This window comes from Dermacentor silvarum, chromosome 3, assembly GCF_013339745.2.
Source record: "Dermacentor silvarum isolate Dsil-2018 chromosome 3, BIME_Dsil_1.4, whole genome shotgun sequence".
Lineage (NCBI taxonomy): Eukaryota > Metazoa > Arthropoda > Arachnida > Ixodida > Ixodidae > Dermacentor > Dermacentor silvarum.
This window is the reverse complement of record NC_051156.1, coordinates 114,457,456-114,469,010: the sequence shown is the minus strand read 5'-3', so window position 1 is coordinate 114,469,010 and position 11,555 is coordinate 114,457,456. Positions and strand designations below refer to the sequence as shown.

The window sequence follows — 11,555 nt, the reverse complement described above, 5'->3', positions numbered from 1 at the left end:
ATGACATTGGAGGTTAGGGATATTGGCCGGTGGGACTTGATTTGTCTTGCAGGGCGCCGGGGCTTTACATTGGTTTGACAACGGACGATTTCCAATCAGCAGGGATTATACTAGTTTTGCATGCTTCATTATACTCGTCCAGTATACTGTCATGGAAACTCTTATGAATGTTCCGTAATGCTCGATACGTCACGCCGTCTTCCCCTGTGGCACTGCGGAGTTTGGAGAGGCTGAATGCGTGTCGCAGCTCCTCAAGAGTGAAGTCTCCCTCGTCAATCTGGCAAGCTGGACCGTAGTAAGCAGTTATGGTGCCCTGATTTGTCAAAGAAGGAAGGTCGCCATTTGTGGTGTCAATGAACATAGGACAGACGAAAAGGTCTGCAAATGCCGCCGATAATACTTTGGTGACTGACCAGCCGCTATGCACAATGTAGCTGTAGGGCTCTTGCAGATTTCAGGAGTGCGGAGAGCCTTCAGTATGCGCCATGCACTTCCAACACCACTTCCAGTGTGCAGCGAACTACATATGGTGGCCCAGCTCTTGCAACGAAGCTGTTTTGTACGCCGCCGTATGGCCGCCTCAATGCGGTGATACAGAGTGCAGTCGGTGCGTCGTTTAGAGCTCTGGGCCCACCTACAAGCGCGGCGTCCACATGCGCGGAGCCGCAAAAGCTCAAGATCGGGTTTTGGTTTGCCGATACTCCGTCGTCGTTGTAGTGTAGCTTCTCGTAAACACTCACTCACCATTTTGAACAGACTGTCTTGAGATGGTTTCTCTGAGATGAGCTGACGGAAGTTGTCCCAGTTTGTCGTTGTCATTGGCAGTCTGCCGGCCCGCAGTATATGTTGGCGTTAACCAAATGAGCAGGTGATCTGAGCCCCTCGGGTCAGCTTCGCATGATCAAGCTAAGCACACATCTGTGGTTGAAATCGCAAGGTCTATAGTGGAATGCTCCTTTCCTCTACCTATAAATGCAGGTGAACCGTCATTCAGTACTGGCAGATCATTCTTGATAATAAGCTCATTAATCTCTGCCCCACCATTGTCTCGGGGACGGCTACACCATCGCGAATGGTGGCTATTAAAATCTCCTCTTAACACAAACGATGCACCACACCGAGACACTAAGCACTCAAGTAGTGAGGTATCTCAAGAACGTGTAGGCCAGCTGTATAAACTTCAGCATAAGTGAAGGTATAGTGCGCGCCGACCAGTCATCAACATTGACAGGCGCGCGCGTCCAGCTTGATCGCGCTGTGCGATGATGCACCCCCTATACTGCGATATTGACAAGGTAAGTCATCTCCCAGGCATGTCTGACACTCGGAACTCACACGCGGTGCCATAGCGCCAGCCGACTGAAAGCACAGATTCGCCTAGCGACAGCCAAAGCATATCGGAGTTGGACACGTTTCTTCGCACTAGCGGACCGACACTATAGTCTGCTCTATAGGTCGGCGCGCACTATACCTTCAGTTATGCTTCGGCGATGCGCTCCGCTGTTGGCGTTTCTTTTCATCGGGATATTACAGTGATGCTTTGGAAGCATTGCGCGTAGGCGCCGCTTCCACACATTGAAAAGAGCCACAAGTTGGTTCCGCGCATCTAGTGTTACTGTGGACACCCAGGAAGCCGGCAGTCGATATTCGTCTTTCACCCCTGTCACGCGGCACATGTAATGTGATTTGCAGTAAAAGACATACCTATCAAATGTCATTGTGGTCTTGCGTTCCCACTCTACACGGGTAAACAAAATGGCATTCGCAATTCATGCCGGTGTTTATCGGCAGGCTGCTATGATAACGAAAGCTTAAAAAAATCGTGCTTCTAGTTCTACAAATTTTCGCTATATTGTTAGCCATGCAATGGTAAACATTGGAAGGTTATTTGAAAATATCTTACATTTCGTTTTAACTTATCCATTTTGTAATTTTTTTGCCAAGCCCCTGTTATCGAGATTACACAAGTCGCACGTGCATGAGTTCGGGAAACTCATTCAATGGGCAAATGCCATTACCTGTGAATGTCATTCACTATGCCCCTGTAGAAGCAACAAAAATGGTATTGACACGTAATATCATTCGCTGCGAATGACATAGAGATGAGTCGAAGAATACGTGACCCGTAAAATAGCGATGGATTGTGGGATGCGCCGTCTGCTAGCCGTTTCCGGTTCGAGTCAGCGCAGCCACCGCCACCACTTCGCCATTGTATTCCATTGATACGCTTGCAGTCTGTCCTTTTTTCTGGGGGTTTACGTGCCAAAACCAGTTCTGATTATGAGGAACGCCGTAGTGGAGGGCTCCGGATTAATTTTGACCAACTGGGGTTCTTTAACATGAACTACAACGCAAGCACACGGGTGTTTTCGCATTGCGCCTACATCGAAATGCGGCCCCCGTGGCCGGGATTCGATCCCGCGAGCTCGTGCTCAGCAGCGCAACGCCTTAGCTGACTGAACCACTTGCACTTGCAATCCGGCTTTGACCCACTCGAAGATTACCCGGTTGCAGGTGCCTAGAAAAACCATCGTCGGCTGTTCAGCCGTTGGCTGCTCAAATTCAAGCGTTAAAGGTGAACGCATGTAACTACTGCCTTGCAGCAACCCTTGTTGAGACAGCTGTGCACAAGCATCAGAGGAATGGCTGCCATTCCAAAACTGTAACAAGGCAGAGACCGTCCCTGAAGAAAAACAAAATGAACGTACAGTGCCACTTATCAGGCGGCGTTTAGCTGTGGGCCGACACGGAATGATTCCGCAATAAATTTCTTTCTCAAACATTGACAGAGGCAACCAGAACTATTTCAGTACTCGCATGCACACATAGAGGTATTATGAAACGAGGTTTTACGGCGCGAATTTAAGCGGAACACAGCGAGATACATACATAATACTCGTAACCAACTAGCCCTCCTTAGCTCCTTCAGCACACATAGAGATAATGTGCAACCGTAATATGACGGCGATGAGGCCATTGTTGACAAAAAAGCGAGAACGTGTAACTACGTACCACTTCAAGTGAACCTAGAGTTCCGACCGAGAAATGCCGTTGACAGCGCGCAAAGTTATCATTTTCAGCGCTAGCTGCGCCGTTATACCGACGATATCGGTTTTTAGCTACTATATCACAGAGCAGCATACACCGCTGTAGCCACCGCCTTAGCACCCGATTTTCTAAGTACTGCTTCTATACGCTTGATAAATTATCGGATAACGCTAAACTTTTCACCTGTCTGACTTACCCGCAGGCAGAGCAGTCAGTGACGGTGTGTCCAAGCAACGGCATATGTCGTAGAGCTTAACCTGGCAGAAACAAAGAAAGCCGCCGAGACGAAAACCAGAGTTCCTTTATGATTAAAAGCGTATCCTTGCCTTTCTTGGTTCGTCATCGTCCTGCCCAGAGTGAGCTGAAACCTAGAAATCAGCTGCATGAATGGTACTACATTGCTGGTCGACAAAGCGGACGGAAAGCTTCGCACGACTGACAGTTGAAACCGCGTAGAAAAACACGTGCGCCGGGCATGCCGCCGATGCCGCTGCGTCGTCCGTCGAACCGGAAGCTGCTAGCATACGGCGCGCCCCACAATTCCCTGCGATTGCTCGTTTTACGGGCCACATATTATAGCGTGCCGCGGCCGCAGAGACCTGACATTCTATTGCAGCACAAAGGGGCGAGGCTGCTGACAACTGATAAGATTGTTTCCGGTAAAACGTCTAGTGAAGACCGTCGAGAACTGGAACGAGTGCCTGCAAAACTTGCTCTGCTGCTGATGCTGCTGGTGTCTGACGACCGGCGATTAGAGATCTGATGATGTTGACAAGCATCTTCAGAAGATTGACAAGTTCCACCTCGTCGTTGGCTGAGACCGGCTTATGTACTGTGTTTGTAGTGTTCTCCACTTTGGTCGCAGTTTCTGTAGAGACTTGTTCCAACTATTTCGATGGCAGCGCTGGCCACGATGACCCTGAAAGAAAGAAGGCCCGCCCACTTCTTTTCAATGCATCGTTTCATTGTAATTCTTTTAACGCACAATTTTTTTGCTTAGTCGAGGAATTTCAGGTCGCTGAAACAGCACTACGGTGAAGCGTGCTTGGTTATTGTAAAAAACGCTTAGGAAATTGTAAAGGTATGCCGTACGATCTTCAATAACTTTAATATTTGGGAAAGATACCTGCTGCAGAAAGCAGATAAAATACAGCTGTACTGTGTTGATTAGTGCCTTAAGGCAATGCAAGCATAAAGAAACGTATAGATAAAGAGCGGACACTCCCACCGGGCCCTGCGGCCAAGCTATACTGCATAAAACCCCTATATATAAAAAGTAGCGTCAGGCTTTGAAGAATGCCGCCGCCTCCTCGCACACCCTGTCCGAGGTCGACGCCGCGTCGGTAATGGCCTAATGGCATCACGTGGACCGTCGCGCCGCCGGGCGCTGGCTGCGTTTGTTTACGATCACGCTCCATCGCCATTTTCGCCCGAGAAGCGTCTACCGACTGGCGAGGAGCACCACGATAGCGGCGAACACAGTCGGCGATCGTCGAATATGATCAGCGGCGAAAGATAAACAAGTGCACGTGTTTCAAGCGGTGTAGCCGGCGCAACGGTCGAAAAAGGAGCGCGAAAGAGAGGAGAAACGAAGAGGACGGAAGGCGGAGGAGGAGAGTGTCGCAACTTTTTATATAAAGGGGCTTTAATACTGCAGTGCCACCAGCGCCGCGAGCGGTTGGTCAGACCCATGGAGGTAAAAAATACTAGGAGGGAGCGTCACGTGATTCCGCTAGCCTCGGCAAGCCAACCTCTTCTGAAGCCTCTCTCAGGGGCCCCGTGCTCGGTGCCTTTTGGGGCGGAATAGGCCCACAAGGTTGCCGGAACATTCGTGATTGTTTGGTACGTGGTAACTTTTAGTGGCGCCTGCCGTCACAGGCTTGGAGGCCCGTATGCGGGTGGTGGTTTTCTGCTACTGCGCGCGTCGTTCTTCGCTTCAAATGCGATGCCTTGAAACGTGGAGCAAGACTGGGGCGTCTGACTCATGAAGACAGAAAATTTTCAAGGCGTCACTTGCGCTCGAAACCCGTCCAGACGCCCGAGTGTGGTCTATTTTTCCTACGTTCTCAAGTTTCGTCAAATCAGCCGTTGTGCACCTTAAGCTGTGGTGCGGATTATCTTGCTAATTTTTCGTCCCGCTGTCTTGCACCTAGAAAGACACACTTCTTTTTGTCGTATTTTCGCTTAATAAAAGGCTGGTGTGCTTGTTCTATTTTGAGAGAAATAATTTTTGTCACGCTGTCTTGCACATAGGAAGAAACGAGATGTTTTGAAGGACACTTTTTTGTCGCATTTTCACTTAATAAAGGGCTCTGGTGGGCGTGTTTCATTTTGAGAGAAATAAATAGCATTAGCCTGCATTCTAAACGCCGAAGTGATCGCTGTTTATTCAGATTTACGTGTACTATTTTGCAAGATTGTGTGGTGTGACGACGCTGTTGAGACGCACCTCGGGGATCCATTTTCGTTATATAATAAAGCAAATGGACGGAATTTGTGCATTATCTAGAGTTTATTCAGCTGATTCCGAATGCGAGTATAGCCCCACAGCATACTTATGTCCTAGAATCAAACACTGCCAGGGGGACCCTTCTTCCTCTGCTAGTGTGAAACGGCATGGAAACTGAATACATAGCGGCAGGGTAAAAATGGCAGCATTCATTTGCACTTGTGGATTCATTGTGTTGCTGGTGTACTTGTACTATGGAAAGCTCATTTTTATGACAACAGCAATTGTTTCATTCTTTATTCAGTGTTTATTGCACCTATAGAAGCCAGAAGATTTCACACAAATACAGAAGGAAGCCACATTTATAATTTAAATGAAGTACATTGCAAAGATAATACGCAAAAGAAAATTATAAACAGCAAGTAGGAAAACTTATTGTGCCACTGCTCTTCGGTATCAGTATTCGCATACTTGTATGCCACAGGGCATTTGTATAATAATGTTATACAAAGTAAACTATATCACACGTAGTATTGATACCTTTAATAAAACTGGTCAATGGGATCAGCTGTCCTTGAATGTAGCTGCAGTTTTGCTTACAATGCCTTGTATGCAACGCCTTAAATACAGGGCTATAATTGTATAATATTTATATCTGCGCTGTCCTCACAAACATCGAAAGGCTTCGGTGATTGTGCTTGTCAGAAAAGTAAGCAATACATATGCAGAAATTTAAAAAAGAGTGGTAGTTCACAAAGTCAAAGTTGAAACAATTGATGTGAGGTCAGACCCACAAAGTAAGTATGTCAACATTAAAATACAATGCATTTTGCTGCAAGTAAAATGTTCAACAAAGCTTATGTTGTATCACATACCTACAAAAAAAAAATTAGCACCGTCGAAGCTGAGCCAACACACCGCAAAATTAGGACGCGACGGCTCTATTACATTGTGAACCTCAAATGAATGAATATTTCACGGCATTTAAAACACTCATTGAGTGGTATACACCAAATGTTTGTAGTTACAGTGAATCTGGCATCATAAAAGGCTATTGTAAAGCAAGTGAACAGAGTGAGCACATTAAATTATTCAAAAATAGTAACACCAACGGTATTCCAGGTGGCAGTGGCAAATTTCCACAAAGGTCAGGTAAAGGACATACAGGATAAACATTAAAAAAACATTGTCATTCGTGAAGCGTATACCTAGCTCACACATAATACATTGAGAGAATTCACAGCATGTCCATGTCATCACACAGTTTGCTCTAGTGAAAGGTAGGCCAGCTAACCTACCGTCATTGTCCACACTGTTTAGCTTGAGCTGAACAGAACAATTGTTTAAGCATAATTTGTATGCAGGTGATTCAAGCTACAGCATTCAGCAAGACAACAAACAGGTACTTGCAGATTTTAAAATAAGGTATCACATTTTCTCTCTATAAAAGTTTGACATCTGCATACAACGCTCTTAAACAATATATGCACTATACAAAGTAACTCAAAAAACAAATACCTTAACATAAAACCTGGTGGGACAGCTGAAGTTGATGGATAAAGGAATTAATTGTGTGGGCCATCATGAACCTAATTCACCCACGAGAAAACTTGTGTAGCAATTGTTCCAGTACTGCGAGCCGCAGGCACCCAAGCTCAGACACCCTGCCTAGGTCAGCAGAGTAACCATGATCCTGTAAAATTGCTTCTTTGAGTGGTTCACTGGCTGCAGGGCTTCTCTGAGGGGCAGTGAGGTTAATTGCATCGATGGAGTATGGTTTTTTCAGAGGAGCGTACAAAGAGAATTTCGATGTGTTCCAATAGAAAGCAATTTCCGCCATCAATGTCCTTGACCTCATTACGAACTATCAAACGCTTTAATGCTGCTACAAACTGCTTGGCTGTTGGGTTGTCACTGCAGCCCCCAAATGATTTTATTGCAGCAAAAAAGTAACTCAAGGTGGTCCTGACTGAGCTTGGAAGTCGGAAGATATGCCAATAGGCCATTTTCTGTAACCAAGTGGTTGTATAGACGGTTGTCTAAGCACACCACAAAGCGAATGAAGCCTGTCTTTTGGTTGGTCCCTGTCATTAGTTTACCAGCTGCAGAGTCCCTAAGCGAGCAAAAGTAGGCCATAAGTTCTTTGACATACGCAGTGACAGGAGCCACATTTTCAGGGCACAGCGGTCCTTTCTATTCTTCTTGTCTTAGATGTCTTCAATTTAAAATGTCAAATGCGTTGTTGACATGTCTGATGACTCTTCTGTTTGCAAGGAATTTGAAAATTTTGAATTTTTTTGAGCTCTGCAGTTGCTAAGAGCATCTGCTACAGATTGACTAAACGTTTGAGCCAACAATGAGACTTTCATGGGCTGGTTTTTCCAGGTAATATGTGCTTGACTAAGTTTGTTTGCCAAATGTAGCCCCTCTGTGTACTGGATTTCATGCAGCTCATCAATGTGTTTCAACAATATGAACTGTTTGTTCATATCACAATAGCCTTTTTATCAAACAGGGCAGGCGCGGATCCAGGGGGGGATGTCCCGATGTCCTGACCCCCCCCCCCCCTCAGATTTCTGTATCACCCCCTCGCTGATAGGGGGATGGCCCTGCCAAAATAAATATGGCCACCAGCATTTTTCAAAATTATTTTTCGTGAGTACCAGTGGTATCAGCCATGTAGAATTAAAGGTAGCTCGCTCACAAGCTTAGTTGTACTCCGTAGGGGTGTGGTGTCGCGAAGTTGCCGTAGGTAATTTTTCTCATGAACACTTTGGACCTCCTGGCGCCGGCCGTGCCTTACTCGTCCCATCGGTGACGTCGAATGAACGAGGGGACAGACTTTTGCCAAGCACGCCGATGTCCGCGCGAGCGCCTTCGCGCCTGATCAACTTAGTTCTGCATTGGGGTGTCATCGGTTGCCTCATTTGCTGTCATCGGTTCCGCGACCAACCTGCTTAATGAAAGAGATCTCTGGCTGAAGTGTTCATATATAAATAATAACAACTAACAGCTAAACTAAGAACTACGCATAGGCAACTTTTTTTAAAAACTGTAGCACTCATTGTGATCACAGTTACACGTTGACAATATCCAGTACGAGCACAGTACCGTTCGTACGCTACAAGTTTTTCATTGTAACTTCGCATTTTATTGCGATAGCAATTATATGGACACTTGAACCGGATTTCTGCCGTCGCCGTCGCCGTCGTCGTCGCCGTCGCCGTCGCCGTGAGGTTCCCTATAGATAAAATCTTCGCCGCGCGCCGTATGCCCGAGAGGAAGCGTGCGGGGACGCGCGCTGTCACGGAGAGCGAACGCACTCAATCTCCCACGCGCAAGCAAGGAAGCAGGAAGCCATCGCCGGAGGGAGCAAGGGGGGGGGGGCGCACTTCTCTGCCAACAACCGCGCTCGTCGCTCGCTCGCACCGTCTCTTATCTCCACACGGCATTCGCCGCTCAGTTTCCGTTGAAGCGATAGACCGCACGTACCTTCGCCCGCTGCGGCGTATGGGCTTGCTGCCAGCGTTTTGACAGTCGTTGTCTGCAGTCATTTAGTGTGATCTATTCATGTTTGTTTGTGCGCGCTCACACTACGCTTGTTCATTCAGTTAGTAATAGTCGGGCCACATTTTCCAACGCACGCACCACATGCAATGCTGCCCGGATCGGCAGTGCAGCGCTACAGGTGTGTCCCTTCGCACGCGCTGCCCACGGGAAGCGCTTCTCATCAACACCACCGTTTCACACGCGCCTTCTCGTGGTCGTCGAGTCTCTCTTCATGTCGGTCTACTTACGCCGCAGCAAACCTGCTACTTAATCAGCTCATGTTTACTACAATTCATATTGCTACCAAAGCCGCTCACCTTACTTCGTATGACATTGCTGTGTTGCTATCGCATTCATTGCTTCGCCCTTAGGGCGAAACTGTGACATTTTTTATTGTCGTACATTAAGCATAGGAGGCTCAAGCCCACCGGATCCGTTTGTCTGAGTGGGCATTCTCGCGGAGCGGGGCGAAGCCTCGAGCAGCGGCTGCGAAGTGGGGGAGCGTGACGTCAGCGGCCAACGCCAGCGCGCGGGCGTAGGATGGCGTCGCGTGGTTAGAGAAACGGGAGCAGATGCGCGCCTTGTGTAAAAGGATGACGTCGCGTGGGAAACAAAACATGAAGACGCTGGCTCGCGCTCACGGCTACTACGCCACATCGTTCTTCTTGTAGGTGGCGTCGTGAGTCTTCATACGCGGTGATTCGCATATCGTAAACAACCAGCGTAGTGGTTGCCGCGTTGAAACGAAGGTGTCTCAGCCGAACACAAAGAATCTTCTTTAGGAAATTAAGGTGTCCCAACAGAACTCCAAAGACGGACCCGTGGTTACGCATGGATAACGAACCTGCGACAGACCATCCCAAATTTTATTTTAAGAAACAATACAGGCTGATATACCGGGTGTTCAAAATTAAGCTTTATGGTTTTCTTAAAATTAGGCACTGGGAGGCACGTGAAGACCACCTGCGCAAATAAGTTTTGTGGCCAGGAGGACACAAAGTGAGATAATTATCGCTGTTAGCAACCGAATTAACTAAAATTGAATAATTAACTTTTTATTGACTGCAGTAAGTGTGTATGTTTGTATTCAAAAGTTTGAGGCAGTCGTGTTTCTGCACAGTTTCACTTGGAAGAATTCTTCTAGCATGTCTATGCTCCGAGATATCCAACTCCAAATTTTAATTGTCGTTCGCATGATTACGCATGCAAGAAAGTGAGGATCGGCGCAAAGCTCCTCCCTGATGTGACGCGGCTGTTGGGTGCAGCGTTTAGTCTGACAACGCGGCGGAGGCATTGGCAAAAATAATAACTGCCCCCCTTTCCCTCACGGCTGGCGAAATAAAAAAAAATTGAAGAACCCGTAACCGCTGTCGTAACACGCGACCGCGCAGCCTGTAAAGATGGCGGCAGCTGCCATGCCGAGATAATGGCGCGAGCGGAGAAGCCGGAGGGCAGTGCGCGCGCGTAATGGTGACTAGACGACCGGGCATGGTCCTTGTTTGGGCTACGCAAATAAAGTGACTGCTGATTTCCTAGTATTGTAAGTTTTATTGATATCAAAAGCAACAACTGCACCATCAACAGCAGAAACCTTTTTTAGCTATGCTAACGAATATTTCATACTGCCGCTTTAACTTTGGTGTTGTCATGCACAAATCTCATGACAACACTTCACCCATCAAGATGTCAATGCCCTAAAAATGTTCAAAATGCCTCCCTTCCACAGCAACGCAAAGCATAAACCGCTCTCGCGTCGAGTCGATAAATCTGCGCAGTACAATAGAAATTTGGAGTCGGATATCTCGGAGCACGAACACGCTAGGATAATTCTTCCGACTGATACCGTGTAGAAACACGACTGCCTCTAAGTTTTCTATACAAACATACCCACTTACTGCAGTCGACAAAAATAACTGTTCAATTTTAGTTAATTGGGCTGCTCACAGCGATAATTATCATCTCACTTTGTGCCCCCCTGGCCACATAACTTATTTGCACAGGCGGTCTTCGCGTGCCTCCCAGTGCCTAATTTTAAGAAAGCAATAAAGCTTAGTTTTGAACAACCTGTATTATCAGGCACAGCCGCCAAGCACATGGCTGTATTGGGTAACGTCCTTTTCCTATAAGCTCGGAGAAACCGATACCTGGCTTCGCTATAGGGCTTCTTCCTCTTTCTGGGGTTTTATGTGCCAAAACCAGTTCTGATTATGAAGCACGCCGTAGTGGAAGACTTCGGATTAACTTTGACCACCTGGGGTTCTTTAACGTGCACTACAACGCAAGCACACTGGCGTTTTTGCATTTCGCCTACATCGAAATGCGGCCGCCGCGGCCGGGATGCGATCTCGTGCTCAGCAGAGCAACGCCTGAACTGACTAAGCCACCACGGCGGGCTACAGGTGTTGATCTAGCCGTATAAAACGCGGGTTTATCCTGAGCAGAAACGGTGAATTTCGGTAAATGATAAAGGCTACTATCATCATCATCATCATGATGACATGGGTGACCC

At 47.3% G+C, this 11,555-nt stretch overlaps 1 protein-coding gene across 1 annotated transcript in view; it reads right to left on the bottom strand.

Annotated features, from left to right (window-relative positions):
* Positions 1-2,895: 2,895 nt before the first annotated feature.
* The window catches only part of LOC119445713 (tigger transposable element-derived protein 4-like), a 342,546-nt gene continuing 333,886 nt past the window's right edge, over positions 2,896-11,555 (bottom strand). Inside the window, exon 2 of the mRNA XM_049663546.1 lies at positions 2,896-2,912. The gene's annotated coding sequence lies outside the window, so the exon portion shown is untranslated. The remainder of the gene's footprint in view (positions 2,913-11,555) is intronic.